Source organism: Psittacula echo (genome assembly GCF_963264785.1).
Source record: "Psittacula echo genome assembly, chromosome: 1".
NCBI classification, from domain to species: domain Eukaryota; kingdom Metazoa; phylum Chordata; class Aves; order Psittaciformes; family Psittacidae; genus Psittacula; species Psittacula echo.
The window spans coordinates 48709318-48721688 of record NC_137735.1 but is presented as its reverse complement, the minus strand read 5'-3'; the positions used below and the strand labels follow the sequence as shown (position 1 = coordinate 48721688).

General features: G+C 41.8%; 1 protein-coding gene across 1 annotated transcript in view; it reads right to left on the bottom strand.

Annotated features, from left to right (window-relative positions):
* SH3D19 (SH3 domain containing 19) overlaps positions 1 to 12371 on the bottom strand; it is a gene marked incomplete at both ends in the record, with an annotated part of 82201 nt that overhangs the window by 52632 nt on the left and 17198 nt on the right. The gene's annotated exons all lie outside the window — the stretch shown is intronic.

Below are 12371 nucleotides of genomic sequence, written 5' to 3'. Positions count from 1 at the left end.
CGAATTAAAAAAACATAAATACAGAAACTCCATTGAGCACTATTAAATACCAAGCATCCCCTCTCAGAGGCTCTGAGCCATACAAATCTGGATGCTGACAAAATGCATGGATACTTTTCAATGCACAATTGCTTTTTCCATATCTTCTTCCTTAGGCTTCTGTTTCACAAGTAAGCAAAGATAGAATAAGAATACTGGAATAGGTATGCTCCATAAAGACCACCTTTACACCTGTACTTGTCTTTCAGGATGAAAGGAGTTCACCTGTCTGAAGGTTTTGCCATTTTAACCAGATACTTCAGTTCTAATATGATCAGTTGCCAAGGTGAGTGGCTCTGGTGCTGGCACGATCGGCAATGGAGCACTCTAGCATAATGCAAAGAGGGGTTCCCAAACGGGGGAACCTCAGGGGAGCCAAGAGCCACCAGGAACCCACAGTTCGCACCACAGTAGCAGATGGGACCTGGGCTGGACCAGTAGCAACAGCAGCCAAGCCACTCACACCTATGAAAGAAGGCCTTAGAGAGCCCTAGTGAGCAGAGCATGGCCCATCAGCTGGTTTGTGCAGCAGTTCACACGGAAAGGTGCTGATGCCCTGCCAGCTCCCCCAGGGAGCAATAGTACCCACCCAGCAGAAAGCCATCGCCTCCCTGAGCTCTGCACCCACCACGACCAATGTGGCTGCTCAGCCAGAGCTCTGGTGGGAATACACTGCCACCCCAGTGCCAGGCAGCGGGTGTGCCCCGCTCTTGTGCCAGTATTGGACAGCAGCAGTAAGCATGCCAGTGGAAGGTGTGCCCATGTGGAGGAACTCCTCTGCTTAGTGATAAGAGCTCTGGGAGGAGGGTGAGGAGCATGAGGGAGTGCAAGGGAGGCACAGACTATTTGACCTGTACCCCACCTTCCCGGAGACAGGCCCAACAGGCAGACAGAATGATCCTCATTAGGGACTACAGTGATAGGACAAGGGGTAACAGGTTAAAACGTAAACAGGGGAAGTTTAGATTCGATACAAGGAAGAAGTTCTTTGCTGTAAGGGTGGTGAGGCACTGGAATGGGCTGCCCAGGGAAGTTGCGAATGCTCCATCCCTGGCAGTGTTCAAGGCCAGGCTGGACAGAACCTTGGGTGACATGGTTTAGTGTGAGGTGTCCCTGCCCATGGCAGGGGGATTGGAACTCGAGGATCCTTTAGGGTTAGTCCTTTCCATCCCTAACTATTCTATGATTCTATGACAGGGAAGATTCCCTATCCTTTGTCCACCTGGCTGAATGCAGTGACTTAAGGGATAGGGGGCAACAGCAACAAGTTCCTGTCTGGAGCAGCCGGCGCATCCCCTCTGTGACTGCCCCACCTGCTCAAGTGCCCTTGCACAAAAGCTACGAGGTTCCACAAGTGCAAGGAAATAATGAGGAGGATGATGGTTTACCTAGCATAGAGGTGTCGCCAAGGTGAAGTCAGCCTGTACCCTGCATTAAAACTGCTTCCATAAAAGAAAAAACACAGGTTGCAGTTATACGAGACCCTTTTCTGAAGGAAACAGATGGCTCAATATGCAGACCAGACCCACTTCTTAGGGAAGTCTGGTGCCTCTCAGGAGCCTTGGTTAAATACGAGAAGAGGAAGCTTCCTACCCTGCTATGGTCCTCCGATTATTGTCGATTATTGACTTTTCAGGTAGGCAGCAATGAAGTTGCAACAAGAAACCCAAGAGCAATTGAGACTTCAGGGCCTTGGGATGACTGGTTAAGGGTTCAGGAGCACAAGCAGTTTTCTCTTCTATCCTTCCAGTTGCAGGAAATGACGACGGAAGAAACAGAAAGAGCCAGCATATCAATACCTGGCTATGAGACTGGTGTCCCCAGCACAAATTTGGAGTTTTTGATCATGGGTCAGTTTACATGCCACCAGCCTTGCTGGCCACAGATGCGGTACACCTATCTCCAAGTGGGAAAGGGATCTTTGCACAGGAGTTAGCAGGGCTTATGGAAAGAGAGCATCCTGGCTTGTAGCAGAAATAGTGTGTCCATCAGGACTAGGGAAGTGGTTGTCTCCCTGTAAAAAAAGATGTAGGAAAAATTTCTTCAGTGAAAGGGTTGTCAAGCACTGGAATAGGCTGCCCAGGGAAGTGGTTAAGTCACCATCCTTGGAGGTATTTAAAAGATGTGTAGATGTGGCACTTGGGAACATGGTTTAGTGGTGGACTTGGCAGTGCTATGTTAATGGTTGGACCTGATGATCTTAAAGGTCTTTTCCAACCTAAATGATTCTATGATTCTAAGATAAATCTTAACACAAAAAGACAAATTCTGGGTTAATTTTAAAGACATTTAAAAATTCTGAATATTTTTTTTAACATGAAAATAATCTCAGTAATTTCTATTTTTTGCCCTCCAGGAATGTTAATTATTTTGCTTTATATCTCCATTCAAGTACATCGTTGTTTAGTGCAAAATACCTGTTTAACACCTTCAGCAAAGCAGTTACTTCACTAAGAAACACATTTTGTCAATTCAAATACTAACAGACAAAAGAGAATAATAATACAAAAGACAGTATGGGAATAGTAATTAAAGGAAATACAGAGAACTGTGTTGTCATTTCAGATCTGTCCTAGGTTGAAAAAAAAATGCTGTTATTGACAAAAAGCACTGGTAGTCTGCCTACACTGTAAAATGCTCATTTAACAGAACACATTTCCTTGTCAACAGCCTCAGAAGGAAGAAAACAGATTTGGCAGTAATGCAAATAATCTTCTGTCCTATACAGCAGTAAGGTGTGTTGAGAAAGCCTCTCCTGCAGCTGTCATGACTGTACTTGGACCATGATACTGTCCTCTTCCTTCCTAGCTGTCCAACCTTTACCTGTCAGCACAGACTTAATATTTTAGAAGGGGCAATAGAAACACAATGGTCTTAAAAGCAGTTGCCCAAAAGAAATTGGGTTCTTGGGAGAGGGAAGAAACTTCCTGAATTCATCCAATCATAAAATGATATTAGAATTCTTTGAACTTATACTATATTAATACTAGATGCTGGTGTGTGAAAGGATGGGGAAGCAGAAGCCCAGATAATGGAATAGAAGAATTATAATAGTAAAACCAAAGCTATTGCTTTCGATTAAACATTTGTTCCAAGGAAAAAATATTGCTTAGTATAACACGAGATCACTGATGTACTTCTTTCGCTTGAACTTGATATTATGCTGTAGTTCAAAAGAGAGATTTAACAAAGTAATAATTGTCTGTGGTTGCAACACTATGATTAGATTTGGACCTTCTCTTTAATTAGAAGTCAACCTTTGCCTCAAGCCTCAGGAGATAGGAATGTCCACTATACCCTGAACAGACAACAAACCTCTCATAACAACACTCCCGAGATTCAGATGTGGCTATGCAGACTTACAAAGACCATACTTACACGAATACTTTCCACATTTAGGGTTGTGTGGTCTAATTTCAGTCCTCTGTAGCAAAGGACCTGCCCGTGACCTGCCTTGGTTGCTGCCTCCAAGGGATCAGGCAACATGACTTTTTGTACCACTGAATCATAGTTCTCTTCCTGAAGCTTAAGCAGCTGGAAACAGATGCAAAAGCAGCTCATCCTTGTCTGCACTGAGGGCTAGTACTAGCTTAGGTGAGGCTATGGTTTCTCATAGATAGTCAAAACTAGGTACCTGCAGTGAGCAAAATCCTGCTTTTGAAAAGAGAAATCCCGTGGCAAAATCAGAAATGCAATGTCTCACAAATGACAGGATCAGAGCCTAAAGTACAGCTGTGCAAACTGCACAGCAAGCATTAGACAGAAATACAGTAGGAAGAAAGCAACTAACAATGTGACAGGCCTCACTAGGAATACTTTTTCCCCATGATGTAGTGTGGATGCAACTGTAACATGCTTTGAAAGAGTACTTGATCAATCATTTCAATGCTCAACCTGCCAAATCAGATGCTACTTAAGGTAACCGATTACCTGTACTAGGATGATCTGCAGACACCAAAGAGTAACTTACAACGAAATGACAAAGTAGGTAAGCAGTAAGAAAAAGAGAAGAAAAAAAGCAGCAGTAACAATCACTTCTCTTTTGTGCACAGCCAAGTAAGAGGCCATGGAAACCAATGGCAAACTGAGCTCTCCCACTCAAATTCCAGAGGTGAAGGAAAATGTAGATGCTGTCCTAAACTAGACAGAAACCTATTTAAATCCTATGGGAAATAAACTACAGCTCAAGTATCAGCTCCAGTACTCTTAAAATATCAACATAATTTTTTATTTTTTTTTTCAGAGAGAACCAAGCTACTGCTACTTCTGAGCCTGCAGTGTACATACAACCTGCTGAGTCTCCTTCCTCAGACCTGACACCTATCCCAAAGGCTTCCCTTAGCAGCCCCTCCTCCTCTGTTTCCTTTGATCCTATTACAAATACTTTTGGAAAGAATCCTCTTCCAGCACTTTTCCCATCCATCAGATTAATTTCATGTGCTATTTGTCATTGAAATGTCTTTGTGAGAAGAAAAGAATAATCATACAGAAGTAGAATTATAACCATGACTGATGAATTTGGTCCATCATGTTACTTATTAACAGAGAATTCCAGTTCTCCTCACCTCTTCCATACATCTCAAAGCTGGGTTAAAAGACAAAGCCATATGTTTTCTTTAAAGAGAATTATTGCCATTCTATAGGAAAAATTTGAAATCTGGTCAAAATTGCCTTTAAAAGGAAAGCTCCACGATTAAAAAAACTCGTGATGTGTGCAGTTGTGTGCTTCCTGAAACCACCTTTTCTAGAACTAAGGTCTACCATGGCTGTTTATGCCCCAAACAATTCTAATGCACAAGGAGAGTGGCCTTGTATCTGGATTTTCCTCAGTACCTTCTGCAGGAGTCTCTTCTGAAAGGCAATTGGAAAGTGAAACTTGCTCATGTACACAAGATGCCCAAAAAAACACCGAAATCCTCTGGGTGAAGAAGGAGGGGGAACCTTTTTCTTTTATTCTTTCACCAACCATCTCATTCTCAGCATTATTTTCCATTACGAATTAGCATAAGCATCGGAGGGCATCCCAGACAACGGAAGGAGTTGTTCAGCACACCAAATCAAACAGTCCTTCAAAATTCCCTTTGCAGAAACGAGGAACAGAATGCTCTTTTATTAAAACCAATCCCTCTTCTCTCATTAAGAATAAGCAACTTGGAAGGCTGGCTAAGATGCACCCTTCACAGTAATTCTTTACCACTATCTGTGAGATGAATAGCCAAAAATCCCCAACACAGTGATGAACTGGCAGCATTAAAACAAATACCCACAGGCTCTAGATACCCATACGATCCCCAGTTGCCAGCAACTAAGCTGAACCCATCTGCTATTTATTCCTCTGCTCTACCTGCGATTTTTTTGATTTTTTTTTCCCCTCATTTACACATAAGTATAAATGAAGCAGGGAAAATTAACACTGCAATGAATAAAGTAAACATAAAGATTTATTGTGGCAAAGGAATACACTGCACAAAATTGCTCCAGCTTATTCCACTCCCAAGAGGAACATCTCTGACGTGCACAGCACGTGCTGCTGACCAGAAATACATGATAAACAAAAGACAGACACGTAAGCAGATTCCAATCTCAAATTTCACCATTTTAAATCCATAGTTAACCAGTGGGGTTGCACCATGCTCCAAGTGATTGAGCCCAAAATTTAGCTCTCAGAATGAAAAAAATGGAGCCACATGATCCTACTTTTTAGATACCAACAACAAAGTCACGACACTGAGTCCCTGCTGCCAGCTCTGCTATTGATTTATGTGCAACTTGCAAGAGATTACTCTGCCCCCTCTGCTGAACTTGCTTCATCTGGAAAGCGGAGACACAGCTATTTTTTTTCCCATGGAGCCCACCTTCTGATCCAGCTAACCACATGAGCACTGATTACAGCCCAAAAGAGGGAATGAGATCCTTCCTTCTGGAGTGGCACAGGCTGAACTCAGCTCAGGGCAATCATGAAACTGCACCCCAAGGATTTAGGAAGGAGACTTGACACTTTTTGTTACATAAACTTCTGACCTACTGGGGATGTACAAAAGTAGGACATTACTCTTTTCATTATCTAAGAGAATGCTTATACTAAGAGTAACCTGCTACTCCCAAGCCTTAAAAAATCATAAAAGCTAAATATAAAGAATAAGAATGTAACGGTGAAATGAGCATCATCCCCCAACATTCATTCTTTCTTCTGCACACAACCCTTCCCTTCCAGATGAGTATCAGCAAGGCTCAAAGTCTGAAACTTCAGATCTGTATTACAGCCTAATAACATTGGGTGGATGGGCAAAAGCTTGACATTTGCTTGTGGAACAGCTGCATTGACAAGGTGTTACAGGCATTGCCAGTGGATAATATCAGACTTTTGCATGACAGCAATGAAAAACTATATTTCACGATGTTTGTGGGAATGAATCTGGTCCTTCTGGGTATTAAGTAGTGCAGTGTTTGAACTGAAGAGCTAGATTTAGACTCATTCTTTTGACACTGTCTCCCACAGCATCATCATTTGGAAACCAAGTTAGGACAAGACAGACAAGCAGCCTGTAAGTGGGCTGCAAACAAGTGGGCTCAATCTCCCTCTCCTGGGTGGCTTTCAAGACTTGGCTAGAAAAAGACATCCATTGGCCTGATCTTCCCCCTATGAACAAGATGTTTGACTACATGACCTGCAGAAGTCCCTTACCACCAATGTTTCCACCATTCTGTGATTTCTCAGTGCAGAAGCAGCAGTAGCATCAAAAGTCTCTCCACGCTGCCAATTTGACTAAGGCACAACAGAGAAGTACAGGTCCTCAGTACAGGTACAAGACCACCTCTCACTTTTTTCACATTCTTAAGATATAATTAGACCATTACTGTAATATTTATTAAATATAACTTCACAAGATCAACATTACATAGCAGAAGAAATACAGAAATGCAGAGAAGCCTTCACTAATGGCATTCTGCTACATAAGAAAAACTAAACCCAAAGTAAGACACAAAATGCCGTTCATAAAAATGATAGCTTCATTTAACAGATCCTCACTAAAGGGATCCATAGACCCTTTGATCAGCCACTTCAAGTGCTCCTTTATAAAGGAACAAAAGAAGGGTTGTGTCTATTTGCATTGTTGACTTGATGTATTTAAAATAAAAAAGACCAATTTAGTTCAATCAAATGAAGGCAACCAGCTGTTAAAGAACTTAAGCACATTACAATCAGCAGGCAGACTATATGCCAGTAAAACCTAGAGACTATTTCTAGAAATGAACTAATTATTTTCTTCACCCTCCCCAATTTAAGCTCAAGCTTTCACAGTAGACTCCTAGATTTTAAAAATCAAAATCTCTTCAAGTGATTGATATGCTACTAAGTCTCTCAATAAATTGTTGCAGTGTTTAGCTACCTTCATCCTCTCATCTCCAAGGTCAGGGCAGCTACAGTGAATGATATCACATTACAAGACTGCATTTCAGGAATTTTTTGATTCCTAATCCTTACCCCAAAGAGAAAAAAACCCAAAAGCATAATGAAATTAATCTAGTTCCTTCTATGAGCTTTACTCATGGTTCAGAGATTAACTGCAAATATGTGGATGCCTGAAATCTTCTGTTCTATTCCCATAATATAATTTTTAGTTTGAAAACCTTTAGAAGCAAAAGACTAAAGGGGCTGCTTCTTTTGACCTAACTGACCTGTGTTACAGCAGTGCATGACCTGAAGCTATCAGAGGCAGCAGTGCGTAACCTGACAGTAAAATCAAGAAATAACGATAATTACAGATCACAGTTGCCAGTACAGACATATCTTTAACACTGTCTGAAATACAGCCATTAAAGGATGGTTAGTATTAGGTCATGAAATAAAACATTTTTTGATAAAAATTTAACATAGCAATAAGCATTATTTATATTCAGAGACTGTCTGTTTTAATCTTATTAATGTGCTAATATTTAACAAAAAAATCAGTGCGTGAAAAAGATATCCACAGGCCCTGTTCTGCTACTCCTCTCTATCTAAACTCTCCTGCACACCAGATGGCTGCTAATTGCCAAAAGAGACAAATATGCACTAATGCAAATTTTGTGAGCATTATCTAGTATCCGTTTCCCTCCTTTTAAAACATTGCCCATGCCTTTTGATTCACCCACTCCTCAAATGCCTTCCCAGTGTTGTGCTAGATCCCAGTATCACCACTCAGAACACTACCTTCTTGCAGTGTTTCTTCCACACTAAACATCCGTTAGGCTAGTAACATAACCAGAATGTTTGTCACAGTTCCGGATACCGCTATAAACATGCTTCACCCTGCATTATCTAAATGGTATCATCTTATAATAAAAAGAACTATATTAAATGCTATTTATATACTGTTCTATCTAGAACAGGTTTTTACATGCTTCTCACTGTAAATGAATTATATCCAAGCTATGCTTTAAAACTGTTCCTATTTCATTGTATGTGAGCACTTTATCCCTCATACTGTGGAGACTCAAGCACAAGCTGATCTAGAAATATGCAGACGCAGAAACACGTAAGAACACGGTGTTGGAAAGGACAAGTTTAGATCCCTACAATCAATCACAAGAAATACTGTCATGTGTTTATTAAATTAAGCTGATCATGTTCCAGACTAAAACTTAACCTTACAGAGCCTGAGGAGGCGTTGGTGGTGGTTGGATTTGGGGTTTTTTTCCTCTTCTTATCCCAGTGTTCCACATTTGTGATTAATTTAATCATGACTGCTGGGCAAGAACACACCAGGGCTTTTCATGAAATAAACTTCTACTTCTCTGGCTCTCTTTTGGAAACACCTACACCCACTATTTCATCTTAGGATATCTCCATTATTTTATAGTAAAAATCTTGGAGCAGATTCTCTTGGAAGGCATGCTAAGGCACATGAAAAACAAGGAGGTGGTTGGTGACAGCCAGCATGGCTTCACTAAAGGGAAATCCTGCCTGACCAATTTGGTGGCCTTCTATGATGGGGCTATGAAACTGATGGACAGGAGCAGAGCAGTTGACGTCATCTACCTGGACTTGTGCAAAGCGTTCAACACTGTCCCACACGACATCCTTGTCTCTAAACTGGAGAGACATCAATTTGATGGGTGGACCACTCGGTGGATAAAGAACTGGCTAGATGGCTGCATGTAAAGAGTTGTGGTCAATGGCTTGATGTTCAGCTGGAGACTGGTAACGAGTGGTGTCCCTCAGGGATCGGTGTTGGGACCGGTCTTGTTCAACATCTTTGTCAGTAACATGGACAGTGGGATTGAGTGTGCCCTCAGCAAGTTTGCCAATGACACCAAGCTGTGTGGTTCGGTTGATACACTGGAGGGAAGGGATGCCATCCAGAGGGACCTTGACACACTTGTGAGGTGGGCTGATGCCAACCTTATGAAGTTTAACCATGACAAGTGCAAGGTCCTACACCTGGGTCGGAGCAATCCCAGGCACAGCTACAGGTTGGGCAGAGAAGAGATTCAGAGCAGCCCTGCAGAGAAGGACTTGGGGGTGTTGGTCGATGAGAAAATGAACATGAGCCAGCTTCAGTGTGCGCTCACAGCCCAGAAAGCCATCCTGGGCTGCATCAAGAGGAGCATGACGAGCAGGTCAAAGGAGGTGATCCTGCCCCTCTACTCTGCTCTCGTGAGACCTCACTTGCAGTATTGTGTGCAGTTCTGGTGTCCTCAACATAAAAAGGACATGCAACTGTTGGAACAAGTCCAGAGGAGGGCCATGAGGATGATCAGGGGACTGGAGCACCTCCCGTATAGAGACAGGCTGAGAAAGTTGGGGCTGTTCAGCCTGGGGAAGAGAAGGCTGCGTGGAGACCTCATAGCAGCCTTCCAGTAACTGAAGGGGGCCTACAAGGATGCTGGGGATGGACTATTCATCAGGGACTGTAGTGACAGGACAAGGGGCAACGGGTTCAAACTTAAACAGGGGAAGTTTAGATTGGATATAAGGAAGAAATTCTTTACTGAGAGGGTGGTGAGGCACTGGAATGGGTTGCCCAGGGAAGTTGTGAATGCTCCATCCTTGGCGGTGTTCAAGGTCAGGTTGGATGAGGCCTTGGGTGGCATGGTTTAGTGTGAGGTGTCCCTGCCCATGGCAGGGGGGTTGGAACTAGATGATCTTAAGGTCCTTTCCAACCCTAACTATTCTATGATCTCTATGATCTATTCTAATTCCAGTACAGAAATTTTTGTTACTAGACCTTAAGTCCAAGTCCAAAGACCTGCAAGATCATTTTTGTTCCTCTTTAGATGATGAGAGGGATGGGACATTGTTCTTTTAAGAGATGTATCCCAGCACATGCAGCTTAAGAAGAAAGTAGACAAGATGCCCTTGAGCCACTTTATTTTCTTTTTCCTTTGTCATGAACTGTCCCCAGAGAGAAAAGTGTTGTGTGTGCAGTAGCTCATTATAAAATGGCATAAGCCATAAAACTATCCCAAATGGAACTCAAATAGCTCTGAAATGCTGCCCATGTTACACAAGAAGTGTGCTTTGCACTTTAATTAAAGTCTTGCATACTTCACTATTTAGTTTTCCCTCAGCTCTTACAGCAAGGGGCTTTAGTTTTCATGCAGCTGCAGCTCTTTTCCCAGACATGATACGGCCAGACTGGGGATAAGAATCTGACCCAGCAATTTGTCACCGAAGGGTTATGCTTCCAACTATAATGAGAAATGAACCACAGAGTGTAGCAATATCAATTAGCACAGTCCATCATCTAAGTAAGGCAGGCTGCTCCTGCTTTAGCCTAGAAGCAGCAGCGAGGTGTGCATAAAACCACACTACCCTTTAAACAATGACTTTTCTTCCTCATAGCTCATCCTGGAAAGCAGAATGATCATGACATGATGGCCAGCGAGATTGAAAAGGGAGCAGAAGATACATAATACATGGTTAGAAAGCACATGCGCTACTAGTTGGAATAAAAGACTGTTGAAAGCTGCTTTTTTCTGAACATTATGAGCCACCTACATCATACTGTTAATTTTACTGTGTTTTCCAAATGAGAATTTGGAATCTGTAACCCAAACAAGTGAGGGCAATGTTCTATTGTGAGGGTTGGTCCCCATGTGAAATTCCTGTTCCATGGAAAAAAAAAAAAATCAGAAGTTTCACTTTGCTTTTGGCTCCAAATTAGAACTTCTAAAATACTCCAGACCAAAATGGTACTGGTGGGGAGGACCAGCCAGAAGAAGGGGAAACAGACTGAAGCTGCTTCAAGCTTAACTAAACATCTTTAGAAAATCAGATTTCCTTTGATAATGATTTGGATTTGACATTATTGTAATATGACATGATCTAGTAAAACTTCAGACATGTAGACCTGCATGTAACTGCATCATTTTGAAGAAAAAAGCTAAGCATTTTTAATTACAGAAGGAAACCAGGACATACGGTGATGTCTTACGCAGACATAAGTAATGTAGGTAATCAAAGACAAAAGCAATACTCCCCTGCAACTTAAACATACTGTTGGAAACAGCTACAGTGCTGTTGCGGATACAGGAGGGAAGGGAAAAGCATTCTCTCTTCCATCACATCACACAGTAGATACAACTCATCAACTGTGCTATAAGAAAAGGCTACAGTTCCCTCTGTTCTTCTAGCTATAAAAGCTACCCCACTGTACCGTAAAAATATAACAAGGAAAAAAATCAGACTGTAAAAATCAAATGAAAAGGCCATGTCATGCCAGAAGGCTGGACACCAGGGGCATCCTTTGGAAAGGCTTTTCAAAAAGGAGTGGAAGAGCCAGTGTTAGCTGGTCTGCTCTATCACTTTACTTCATTAAAATCCCATTATCCACCACAGGATATGGCCGAGATCCTATTCCCTGGTGGAGAGTTGAAAGGAAGAGCTTAGAAATAAGGCAAAAGAGAATGAGATTGTTTTTAAAAACAAGAGGAGAGGAAGGAGAATTACAGAAGCTAAAGGGAAGATGTGGCCTTGCAAATCAATATCTGAGAAGTTCATGGGAATTGCTGATGGAAATTCTAAATCCAAAATGTTTGTGCGCGTGTCTGTTTTGTTTAATATCCATTTGTTTCCTTCTCTCTGTATTAAAACCTTAGGTATGATGGTTATGAGTTTATTGGAATAAACAATAAAGTGTTGCTATTCTTGACTGAACCAAGAATTATTTTTCTTGTTACAGAAGCAAACAATCCAAAGAAGCAAAAGTCATGAGAGCTTCTTGTCTTAAACCACAGTTTTACCAAACAACTCTCTATGTGATACATAAACAAGCCTTTAGATTTGAAGTGCACAGAATTACAGTTTAATAAGCCCTGTTAATTCCTTGGAAAATTTTGCCCGTAAG